Raw genomic sequence first — 13,520 nt, 5'->3', positions numbered from 1 at the left:
GGCTATTTGTGGTAAATGTAGAGCAGTATTTGTGGTGTTGCATCACAGCCATCGCCTATAGTACAGCAAACTAGTATTCGATCGAGAGGACGCGAGGTGTACAGTGCACTGCAGTCTAAAATCGGCCTGTCGGCTCATGACGATAAAAGGGTCATTTGTGATGGTGGGACTGAAACTCTCCCATAATTGTAGCAAGAGGAAGGGTGAGGGACTCTGACTGATCATCATAGTGTATGTAATTGCATCTGTGTGTGTGTATGTATGCACATCATGTTTGTGAGAAAAGTAAAAATAAGTTTTAAAAAGGTAAACAAATCCATAAAGAAAAAAGTATTTGTATATTTATTTGTTCTTACACAGCATATGAGTAACTTGTGAATGTATCTAGAATTGTTTTTGAGTATCTGTTGCTAGCTGTCCAAGACTGATTAGTTTCTAAATGTAAACACCCCATCGGAATTATTGTTTAACTTATGCTATTGGGACTGTGGAATTTAGTTGTAGTAATAAAAAAAGGATCAAACAATCTGATGAAGTGCTACTGGAAAAAATTGCGTAAAATATTCTCAACCAGTGCTGCTGTTGTAACATGTAGATTAAAAGCGTCTCTGCATTGAAATACCAGAACCGAACTGTATCTCAAGAACTCAACTGAACTATCTCAAAAATCAGATTGTATCTTTGTGAATTGAATAAATGAAAAAATTCGTTATCATACATCTTTGTTGTTGTTATTTGCAAAAAACTATCCCCTATTGCACTGTGTATATGAAGGATGTGCAAGACACAAATGACATTAGCTTTTCTGAAGATGGCTGCTATTAAGGAGTTGAATTTTAAGATGGAAGATAACAAAATATACAAATGGTTGCATAGGATTACATCCACCGTGCAGCATGAATTCGCTTGTGGGAGCATGAGCCACGTGACCATGTCTGCTTCCAAAGACATACAGCAAACATTGTATCTCCTTAGATTGAAGAAAAAACCACAAACATAGTATCTGGGAAAAACTGTATACTATCAAAGTGGGAACAAGGTGAAGTGAGATTCTTTTATTCCTCATCCAACTTAAAAGTAGTTTTACATTTTCATAGACAGACACAGCAAACACTATTTTCACACATTTTCTTCTTGAGTCGATGGAGAGCAGGACACACACAGAATTCCAAGTATTGAATAACAGCAAACTTGAAGATTCGACTCATGCATGAGATGTTCTCCTTCCCCTTCACGTAAATGATGGTATCCATCTGGTCGAATAATCGAAGCAATGTCATCATATGCCAGGATCATACCAGTGAGTTCCATGGTACAAATGTGTTAACCACTTTCCACTCTTCCACGTCTTAGCACACTCCACGTCCTTTAAAGACCTCAGTGATGCAATGTTTGCTGAGAATGTCTCTATTACTCTGGCATCTTCTGTGTATGCTACGAATGCAACATCTTTAAATGTGACCTCTCTGTGCTCATCATACAGACCCTGAGAGTCTGCAATGATGTTCACATCTTGAGATCCCATTGTGGAATGCTCTGGTCAGTGCAGCACCTGTTCATTTATACAGCTTGTTGTGCAACTCTGGGGAGGGGGCAGTAGTTAATCATATGGCCATGTAGTACTAGAGCGTATGCTGCAGTGTGTTCGGAAATATGCCGCAGATTCAAATTCAATTCGTACATCTGTTGGTCCAAATTTAATTACCACGTTCTGTTTCGAGCAATCTATTAGGATGGTTGGCGCCAGCTCCTTGAAATTTCGTGGACTGAGTAGACATCCCTCCTATTCATAGTGTGAAGCATAGAACCTCATACACATGCCATATACTTCACTGTATACATTTTCATCCCACTGCAGGTGTAAATTATCATATGAGTAGAATTCAGAGTTCAGGTAGACTCTGGAATTAGTTAATTTGCAATTATCAAATTCGGTGGAATCATTTGCTAAATTCCCTTCTCTATTGGTCTGAAACAGAAGTATGATGAACCTGAGCGTCTCCAGCTGAGAGGAGGTTTTAATAGACCACACTTGTCTGCTTGCAGTCGGTAGCACTGGATGCTCGAAAACTTCCCATGAATGGAAAGATAGCGGTAGAAATACATCAGCATTTATAACTTCAGACTTCGAACGCTGCTCATCCCATCCTGCAATGTGTGGCATCTTCTGTATTATTTTACTGATGTTGTTCTCATTCTCCTCTTGAGCTCCTTGAAAGTGTGTGTTGTTACCCATTGCTGTCCATATCAGAATAAGTTCTTGTGTAGCATTCAGAACAATTCGCCATATTTCCTCAAAGTATTCCATAAGGTATTTTAAAGGTACAGAAATCTCTTGTACTCTTCTACTGTTCTATCCACTGGCTCTTCCATGAGACATCCATCATTCACATCCAAGGGAGAAGCAGAGTCATACATTTTAAGAGTTGATTTTATGCCTACGCTGTACTTATAATCAATCTCGACTGCATTAAGTTCATATTGTATCACAAGAAACTGGAACACTAAGGCATAATACGTAAGGATCGATGCCACAGTAAGCCGTTCCATCCCTTCTCGTAAATGATCCATCAAGATATATGAAACTCTTGCACAGGAGGTTTAAAGACTCCTGGTGTTGGATGACAATGCTAATTTCATCGTTCTTCTGAGAGGTGGCATGCTTTTACGATGCACACAGTGACTTGCCCCCTCTCATATTTATATCTTACTCTGGGTAATTCGATTTGAGGAAGTATAGCCGAGTATGGTCATTACAAGGCTAGTATTGAGAAGTCAGAAGATATGAATATTTTCCTCTCTAATTGCATGCGGTGAAAAGTTGCTATTCCTTCACATGCAGACTTCCCACGCAGTGTCTCTCGTCACCCGGGTGTACTGGTGACAGGCGGGTTCTGCTAATCTTGATAGGGTTATGCCGACGTGTGTGAGGGAGTCGAGTGGATGCTGTCCAGACGCCGACATTCTCATAAGAGCGGGGGCGACACGCCCACAGGGGCCTGAAGGAGCAGCTGGGGTTAGAGATTCTGTTACTTCGCAGAAACTTAGTGAAAACACTTTCTGACGGGCTACCAGCGAGGTGTGGGAATGACTTGTGTTCCCAGGCAGTCTTGGTGGGCAAGTTCCCGCGTTTTCTGCAAAATCATAACTGTGAAAGGCTTGCCCAGGGTATAGCTCCGTGACGTAGCAAAATCGGCGCAGAAATTGGCGCCAAGCTTCTCCATTGGTGGAATAGTAGTGCTTCAGCAATAGAGTGAAATTTTACACCGGTTTTCGAGTTGCTGATTGGCACGTTTAACCACGGCCACTGTGGTGGGGGCGGTAATGTTCTGTGTTCGGCTTGTACTGGTGCTCTTGGTAGAGTCGAGTCTCGCCTTTCCGTCAGAGTAGGTTACAAGACTGAGCTCTCGCTGCTCTGGACAGCTTGCCTTCCGTTGGCTGTCTAATATATTTTCATTTAATTGTAACTGTTTGATGAAGTTGCTGAAGTTTCGACTTCAACGTAACTTTCTGAGTACAGTTGGAAATTGAGCGTTCTGCAGCATATGTTGTCTGTCTTGAGAAGTTTTGGCTAAAGTTGACCGAATCGGAGTTATTGTGTGACTTCGCTTGTTAAAATCAATCACTGTACCGTCAGTGATTGTGTGGCGAGCCTTCTTCGTCTCCCTCAGAGGCGCATTTGTGTTGTTAGGGAGTCTTTAGTCTGGAACAACCAGACCAGGATAATTTGTTTTGGGCTATACTCACGACATTATCATCACCACGACAGGACACGAAGCAACCAGCCATTGCCTCCGGTACGCCAGATCGTGTCCTTGAAGTTAAGAAGACAGCTTGGTAATGTATGTCCGCAGCACTGGCAGATTAGTGAATTTTGCTATGTGATAATCAGAGCTCAGCAGAGTGCGCCTCGTTCCCATCTTTTCTAACATGGTTCTGTCTTGGGTGTTCATTGTCTGAGTTCTCACTACTGTAGCAGCAGTTAATGTTGGGTTGTCTGGGTGTTTCTCTTAAGATTTGAGTTGCAAGGAATTGGCTCCACATACCACTTGGTCATAAATGTCACAAGCTAGTTTAGGGACAACTTCACCTTCACAGCATTTATTTGAGTATCCAATTCGATGTATTGTAAATGTTTCATGTGTTTTGTTTATTATTTTGAGTTTAGTCATAAGAAATCAAATTGTTATTTTTGGACATAACTTTCATTCTGTAGATCGGTAGAGCAACCCTTTCATTTCTCACTACGTTAATGAAACTTTCCTTTATCGAATTAATTTCTGTCAAATTAAATTATTGCAGGTGCCAAACTCTTTTCTACTCCACTTGCAGGGTCAATTACAGTTCACGTTTCTTCTTAATCCATGTGCAAAAGCAAAAGTCAGAATCGGGGGCTTAGAGCATCATTTCCATATGAAGATTCTAGAAGAATTTTGTGTTAAATACACTGCTAGCCCCGGCACCTCGCACTTCTTAAGTGTGGTCGATGCATGAGGTTTGTGCGAGACGTATTCCTGACATATAATACTCTCGTCATATTCTACTGGGGTAGTTATATCAAGCGACGTCATTGCGCGGCTTCAGACCCACTGGTTTAAGAAACTCGTGGTTTGCACATGTTATCACCTTGCTGTTCAGTTGTGTACTTTGATTTTATTCCTTAGCCCACACTGTCTTCGTCGACAATATGAGGCTGTTGTGATCACTGACTGGTTGAACCTCGCCACCAACACGTCCGATCCAGCAAGTTAATGGCCACTGAGTCTGCCTTTAAGTGGTTCTACCTGGTTTAAGGCCATTACCACTTCTGGGTCTCTGCATGTTCAAGGTCGCTGCTGGTTCCGCTTTAGATGTAACCATACAATGATGTCCTGGCTGCGAAAATCGACAAGTTGAATTATCCAGGTGGACTATACGATGCTCTAGATAGTCCAAAGACTGAACTGTTACTGGGAGGTAAATAGCATTTGTAGGGGTCTCAACGATCTTATATCCTGTTCCCATTGATAGTAAGAAACCGTAAATTGTATGAATCAATCTGTTGTTGAGGAAGGAGTTGGTGGCAACGTTACACTCGACATGGATTGTATTGACAGGGAGTATAGCCACTGGCTAGTCGGATCAATAGAATTTCTTAGGATCCTTCTTCAAAAACTGTCCTTCCGTGAAACCCAGTAGCCGTCCTATTGATCCTTTCTGGCTAAAGTCAATCGCTGCACTCATTCTCTTTAATTCAGATTTAAGTGTATTGATGTTTGCACGTAGCACAGTCCCTTTCCAAGACCGTTTGAAAACTTCATTGAAATCGCCAATATATGCACCAGTTTCTATTTCCACAATTTCTTTTCCACCATTAATTTCCAGATGAAGTTTGTTGTTATCCTCTGTGATATTCGAAATGCTGTTGTAAGTCTCCAGTCCAAATCAGTGGAATACTCCCTCTCCGTTGCTTAAATAAATCACTGGGAAGTAATTCGCGCGTAATACTGACGATCGTTCTTCTAAAGTCAGAGTATACGACGTTGCATCTGAACATCTACTGACAGGTGAGTGCCTACTGCATCTCCTTGTATATATGCTTCTTCATAAACGTTACGAGGAACATGATACACAGATGCAGGCATAAGTAGGTATAAAAGTCTTGGTAGCGATGAAAATTGTGGAACACACGTCTTGTGCTGGTGTAGTATCAGTGTAGCTTTTCTGGCGGCTGAAAGTCTCCAAATGAGTCGAAATAGTAGTCGACATTTGTATTTTTCTTAAATATGCCACCCTGTGGGTTCTTGGTCCGCCAGCAACATTTAAATTCACAACTCCACAGTCTCCAGATTTCCACATAGTCTTCAGTAATGTATCCTGCATAAACACACCATGGAATCGTGGAATGCTGAATTTTTTCCTCACAAACTTAAGGAAGTCTATATTTGTAAGCTATCTGTCTAGTAGAAGGGCTAACGGGCTTTCTTTTTGTTCATGAAGAGATGTAGCCGTTTCTTGTTTGGTTTCAGGTACAGACCTTATCCGATGGCTGCTGCTTCCATCATGTCTTCTTGCTTCCTCTAGCTGCTCCTGGGAGTTGTGTGCATCCTTCACTGTTCCGGTAATAGCCGCTGCATCACCGGTTAGTGAATCCACTGCTGAGAGACCTGCGATGACAGGAATGAGGAAGCAGATAATTCCACCTGATGTCTTGGTTATTGGCAGAACCGGTCGTTTACGCTTCAGAACATTTTTAGCTCATATCATTGTCGATACACTATTTTTTTAACATCCCTTCTTCTTCTTCATCGTTGTCTTCTTCTTCTTCTTCTTCTTCTTCTTCTTCAGTGCACGACGTGCAGCATTCGTAACTTGCTTGAAATTCATCACCCATAAGCCCAAATTAATTTTATCACTCATGTTTTTATCAACTACAAATGCTGCAACGCACTATCCAATATCAATATCCTTTCTCGCACGTATTGTCTTGGCTTTATCGGCTAAAATTCGATCTGCAGCGTGACGCCCTCGGAGATCTTTATGTTTTTCGTAAGCAATATCGTGTTCCAAATACACGTCGTCTGGCAGGTTAATCCCCTTATCACCACGAGCCAAATGTTTTCGAAGCTTTGTACCAAGCTCACAGCAATTCTAGCCCAGAATGTGCAATTCGGTGGGAAGTTTGTCTAGAATACCACTGCATCCTCTAACACGTCTGGTATCACGCTTGTTATGCTACTGTGTTGGTTGTGCTCTGTGCACCCAGTTATATACCAAAACGTCAGCGTCAATGCAGATATTTTGTGTCCCGAGAAAACTAAGCCATTTAACTACTGCTCTATTCCATCAACGTCTTATGAATTGCTCTATGAGAAACACGTGTGGGTCTGAGCTCTTCTGCATTTTCTCGGTGTAAAAGCATCTCGAAATTTCAGCGCCATTGCTATCCTTTAAGATGTAAGTTCTGGGATTTGTTCTCTGTACTGTGGAAACTGTGAATATCACACTCGACCAGTTAGCCAGTTATGACTTCTCAAATGCTGTCTTGTGTTTTGTGATATGTACTAAATCTCCTACATTACATTTCTGTTTACGTGGACCGAGTATTTTAATACAATAGTACAAAATATCTGAGTCCATTATCATGAACACCGATTCGTCTCATTTTTATTGTGCAATGTCTGGTTCGATTATACTATGAAATTATTTATGGGAGGGTATCTGTCTACCTGTAGGAGCCACGAAGATTAAAACGCATCCATATTTCACATTTTATTGTTCTGTTCAGACGTTCCAAGATACTCGCCTTCAGGTGGGTGAATGTTCAGTAGTGATGTTTCCATACCGCTGCGTCATGGTCATGAAATACCTCTCGTAAAACTCTCTGTTGTCATCGATTTGGAGGTTGTCTGGGCATCGATTCATCCCTGTCTGCAACAAACACTCAAACACATCCATGACATTTGTCCCCGTTTTTGTTTTAATAGGTAATGCCCTGGCAAATTTGGACTATGTATCAATAACCATTAAAATATATTTGAATTCATTACTCTCATGTTAATTTTTCCTCATATCTACAAGATCGGCCTGCTGTAAGTCATCCAAACCTTTAATCATAGCATGCCTAAGAGGACATGTTTTGTGTGCTGGGTGGTGCAGTCCTTGAACTACTGTCTCCATTCTCACTCGTTTATACCTCTCTCTCTAAACTCTGAAATTATTGTGAGAACGTCGTTCGAATGAGCAGTACTGCCCACAGCAGCTGATGCCATGTGCAGTCATAGTCGATCTATTATCTCATTGGGGTCGTTGTAGTATATGTACTTGAGAGGCTGATTGCTGACTTTTTCGTGCTGGCTGTCAGTGCCATCAGCACTGCTACACTGAGAGTCTAATAGTAATGGTTTTACAATGTCTCTGTATTTCGCACTGTGTTGGTTTCCTGCTTTCCTGTGTATGCCAGTCAATTGTGATACTTCACCTTACATCTCCAGATCTTTGGCTGAAAATTTTATTGGTTTTGATGGTGGGGAAAGGGGAGGGGAGAGGGAGGGCTGGGGTATTTCCAAGATGGGGAAAGGTTAACTAAGTGACCAGTGTAATTAATTAGTCAATCAAATTTATAGAGTGGGAGGGGGCTATTCGAGTAACTCAGCCCTACAAGTGAACTTGTAACAGAGAGGGGAGGGGGAGGGTTGGAAGTTTCCAGTGGCGTGGTGGAGGAGGAGGGGGAGTGGGAGGGACCTTTCTCAGAAGGACAAATTATCCCCAGGAGATCGTAAATCAACGCCAGGGGGCCATAATCCACTTAGCGGAACAATAAATTAAGGTTATGAATCAATCAGCTATTACATTTTAATTGATTTTTATATCAATTTGATATCAAAAGTGGTGTAGAACAATAGGTTAAGAGCGTGTCAATCAAAAGAGAACATTAGTTTAAAGGCTAATGTGGAGCAGAACAATAGGTTTCTCTCTGAATGTATGTTTGCCCCTGATGTAGGCAACCCACAATAACAAAATGGCCTGATGCCTGCTGTGCCCTATTACTAACCACAACAAACACATACAATGACTGAAACCACTCCCGCATTGGTACCAACACCACTCGCCCCAAAGAACACTGAGTCGACTCCGACCGTGCCAGACAGTGACACACATGAAATCATAGAAGACACCCCAACACACAGGCAACCAGAAGCCCAGGAAATGGAGCAAAGGATATCAATAAACAAAAGAGGAAACACTTCCATGGCACAACAAAGAAACCAACAACGAAACCAGCAAACTCACCACACAGTCAATGAGAGAGCCAAACAACAACTCACATTATTTCCCCCTTCACCACACCAACAACACAGGCGACCAAAAATGATACACAGAACACAAACACTCAGGCCAGCCATCCAGAACGAAAACACAGTAAAAAATTGGTCACCAATACTACAGCCAACACAGCAGCCAACGTAACAAACAGCCTCAAACAATAGGTGGAGCAATGGAGACACTCTTCCCCACTCACACACAGGTTACAATCGCCCTGAGGGTCTTAAACTTCGTCATCACACAAGGCACACAGCTGTTGGCGGCCACATCGGGCCAGCGCATGGCTGCCATACAAACGGCTCTCACCACACTGCCTACAACTCTTCCACGGATCCGGAACCGCGCGACTACTACGGTCGCAGGTTCGAATCCTGCCTCGGGCATGGATGTGTGTGATGTCCTTAGGTTAGTTAGGTTTAAGTAGTTCTAAGTTCTAGGGGACTGATGACCACAGCTGTTAAGTCCCATAGTGCTCAGAGCCATTTTTTCTTCCATGGATAATACACCACAACAAACAATACACTGACACAGATCCTATTCTGGAATGCAGATGGGATTGGCAACAGAAGGGCTGAACTAGCCGCTTTCTTCAAGAGGAAGGGAATCCGCATCGCTCTCGTGAACAAAACTAAACTCGGAAAACTACGCTTCCCAGGCTATTGCGTCTGCCTTACCGACCGACCGGACGGTGCGGCTGTAGGTAGAACAGCAATCATACATACAACATACAAACATCGAGCTCCCAGCACTTGAAATATTAGAGGCCACGGCCGTCGGGGTAAAGTTCAACGGAGCCAACATTACACTAATATTGGAGTACAGTCCTCCAGGTGATCATAACGGTAAACACCCTGATTGGAATTCGTGCATACGAAACGCCAACGGAAAAAAGCTGTACGAGCATGCAGTAGGCCGCAACTACATTACACTAGCGCCGGGCGAGCTGATGCACGTACAGTGTGTAAACTTTTAGATGGCAGACCTCTCCCTAGTCCTGAATCGGTAGAAGTCGGTAAACGTCGGGAGGCTCCGGTAGGCACGCAGTTTCGACTGCTGCCAACATTACGTAGCTGACTGTGTTGTACAAGGTAGCCATTGTCGTCTGCTTCGTTATTGTTTTGCGCTGTACTGTTCTGCGTGTTTGTCTTGTGCACTTGTGCTAAACATTATCAAAATGAGTGAAGGGGCAGTTGCTGGCCCATCTCGGGAGTCGCCAACAACCCCTACCGGTAGGCCTACGGTTAGAAGGAAACCAGTATTACGTAGCGATGCTCACAAAATTATATTGCGTGTGATTGAATGCTGCGAAAGGGAAAGGGAGCAGAAAAAATTGCTTCACTCCATTTTCAAATCTTCTTTTTTTCGGCTAGGAACCTTCGTGGGCGTACCGAGAACAAATCACTAAAATTTCATCACAATTGGATGAATGGTGTGGTGTCACCGCCAGACACCACACTTGCTAGGTGGTAGATTAAATCGGCCGCGGTCCATTTAGTACATGTCGGACCCGCGTGTCGCCACTGTGTAATCGCAGACCTAGCGCCACCACAAGGCAGGTCTCGTGATACGAACAAGCACTCGTCCCAGTTGTACGGACGACCTAGCTAGCGACTAGATGTACGAAGCCTTTCTCTCTCATTAGCCGAGAGACAGAATAGCCTTCAGCTAAGTTAATGGCTACGAACTAGCAAGGCGCCATTAGCCTTACAGTGATTGTAATTAAAGTCTCCTGTGTGTCGTCAAGAGCAATGTACCACAATGATTGATTAAAGATAAGTATTAATCCAGCTACGTACTTTTCTTCATAGCATTAATTACGTAGCCTGTTCCAGTACTTCACGCCCGTCTGCGTTAGTCTAGCGTGCATTTTCAGCCATCTCGAACTACAAGGTGTTGGCCCAGCTGCCGACACATCACATGGCGACGAGTCTACAAAGGATCTTGTGTTTTACTTTGTCCTAATTTATTTGTGTCATGGCTTCGCCACATTCTCCAGATGTACTGTCCGAATTTTATCGCTTGCAGAATCAGCAGACGCAGGCGTTATTGGATGCCCTTGGACAGCTCGTCCAGGGTCAACGTGCCATTCAAACCGATGCGGCCGCCGCCGCTTCACCAGTACCGCAGCCACAACCTGCCGTTGCACCACCATTTCGAAGTTTTGATGAAACCCACGAGACTTGGCGGGAATGGTCCCGCCAGTTTGCCTTCCACCTCGCCGCATACAGAATTCAAGGTAATGAGCGGCAGCCGTTTTTGCTTTCTTGTGTCGGTGTGTCCACCTACCGTGTGATAGTGAAATTGTTTCCCCGACGCGACGTAGCAACTCTGTCCTACGAGGAAATTTTGTCTGCTTTAGATGCCTATTTCAAAGAAACAGTTAATGTGTTTGCAAAGCGGTATACGTTTTTTCGTACAAAACGTACGGCCGGTCAAACTAATAGGGAGTGGGTAGCAACATTGCAAGGACTTACTAGGGACTGTGCCTTTGACTGTGACTGTGGTCTTTCTTATTCAGATACAATGGTGCGTGATGCAATTGCACAGAACGTTTCTGATGTTCGCATACGGGAGCAAATTTTGAAACTAGTTAATCCCTCCCTTCAACAAGTGATAGACATATTGGATAGACAAGACACACTTGACTATGCTCAGGAATCTTTTGAAACTTCGCCAGCAGTGTGTAACATTAACCGGCCCGCCGGGCGAGCTGCGCGGCCCGGTCAACTGCCCTCGCGCAAACAAGCACAGCTGCCGCCGCGCGCTAAACCAGGTGTGCCGCGCCAGCACACACATGCAGTGAAATCATGCCCGCGGTGTGCTACTAGACATTCGCTTGAACATTGCCCGTCACGCCAAGCTATTTGCTTTTTCTGTAATAGGAAAGGACATGTTCAAAGTGTTTGCCAGAAAAAGCTCAGATCAGACAATCACAATCATTCCAGGCCCTTTGCTTCGCGCCGGAATCGACCCAAGGACACACAGGATCGTGGACCTTCGCCCATGGACATTCATGTCGTTAATTCCACTTCGTCCAGTGACACTTTCTCTAACAGTGACTGTGTTCGTCCCACAAAAACTGTGCGTCGACGTCGCCGGAAATCACGTCACTTAGCAAGTGATTCTGTACCAGTGTCTGTTCAAATTGCACGAGACAGTCGCTCTTGTCAGCAGGACAATAAACTTTTTGTAGATTTGGACTTTAATGGCAAGGTCATACCATTCCAGCTCGATACCGGAGCTGCAGTTTCATTGCTCAATCACGACACGTACAAACAACTGGGCAAACCTCCGTTGCGTTCCGCAAATGTTAAGCTAACCACATATTCCGGACAGAAAATTCCTGTGTTAGGACAGTGCAGCCTTCTTGCAACGTACAAGGGACAAACGAAACTTGTGTCATTTTACGTTCTTTGTTCTTCTACTGCAGTGAACTTGTTTGGTTTAGATTTATTTCAGTTGTTTAACATGTCTATAGTAAATCAGGTCCTATCAGTGAATCAAACTGTGCCTTCAGACAGTGTTTCTCGTCTATGTGACGAATTTGCAGACATTTTTGCACCGGGCATAGGTTGTGCTAAAAACTATGAAGCACATTTGGAACTGAAAGTAAACGCGCAACCGAAATTTTTCAGAGCGCGCAATGTTCCCCACGCATTGCGTGATGAGGTCGCAAGAACATTAAACGATCTCGAATCACAGGGTGTAATTGAACGTGTGCAAGCTTCTCTCTGGGCCTCACCCTTAGTAATTTTGCCAAAACCTTCCGGAAAATTGAGACTTTGCGTGGACTTCAAGGCCACGGTGAATCCACAACTAGTGACTGCTACTTTTCCTTTGCCCCGCCCGGAAGATCTTTTTGCTCAACTGTGCCCGGGAAAATATTTTTCAAAGTTGGACCTAGCCGATGCGTACTTGCAAATACCGGTGGACGACGAATCCCAGCGCGTATTGGTGGTTAACACGCATCTTGGATTGTACCGATTCAAAAGACTGCCATTCGGGTGTGCATCCGCCCCTGCATTGTTTCAGCAATATTTACAAACTATTTGTGCGTCAGTCCCTACTGCAGCAAACTATCTGGACGATATAGTGATCTCCGGACAGACGGAAGAAGATCATCTTGCGAACCTATGAACATTATTTCAGGTCTTGCGGCAAAATGGTCTTCGCTTGCGGAAGGACAAATGTGTGTTTTTTGCTCGTGACTTACCATACCTGGGATATGTCATTAATGCCCAAGGCATACATCCGAGTCCAGAGCACCTCCGTGCCATACAAGATTTGCCTTCCCCTCAAAATCTGAAACAGCTACAGAGTGTGTTGGGTAAAATTAATTATCATCATAAATATGTGCGCAATGCCTCTTCCATTTCAGCTCCGCTTCATCGCTTACGCCGTAAAGGTGTTCCGTTCGTCTGGACGACGGAATGCGAACGCGCCTTTCGCCAGTTGAAATCGGCGTTGCTTTCTAATACTTGCCTTACGCCATTCGATCCCCAGAAACCCCTTTTGTTGATGGTAGATGCATCGGATTTCGGGATCGGTGCTGTGCTTGCGCACAAAGTTGGCTCCCATGATCGCCCTATTGCCTTTGCGTCCAAATTGCTCTCGTCTGCGCAAAGAAATTATTCACAGATAGAGAAAGAAGCTTTGGCTCTCGTGTTTGGTGTTACTAAGTTCCATGATTTCTTGTATGGTCGTCACTTCACCAT

This window comes from Schistocerca serialis, chromosome 5, assembly GCF_023864345.2.
Source record: "Schistocerca serialis cubense isolate TAMUIC-IGC-003099 chromosome 5, iqSchSeri2.2, whole genome shotgun sequence".
NCBI classification, from domain to species: domain Eukaryota; kingdom Metazoa; phylum Arthropoda; class Insecta; order Orthoptera; family Acrididae; genus Schistocerca; species Schistocerca serialis.
This window is presented reverse-complemented; position numbering follows the sequence as displayed.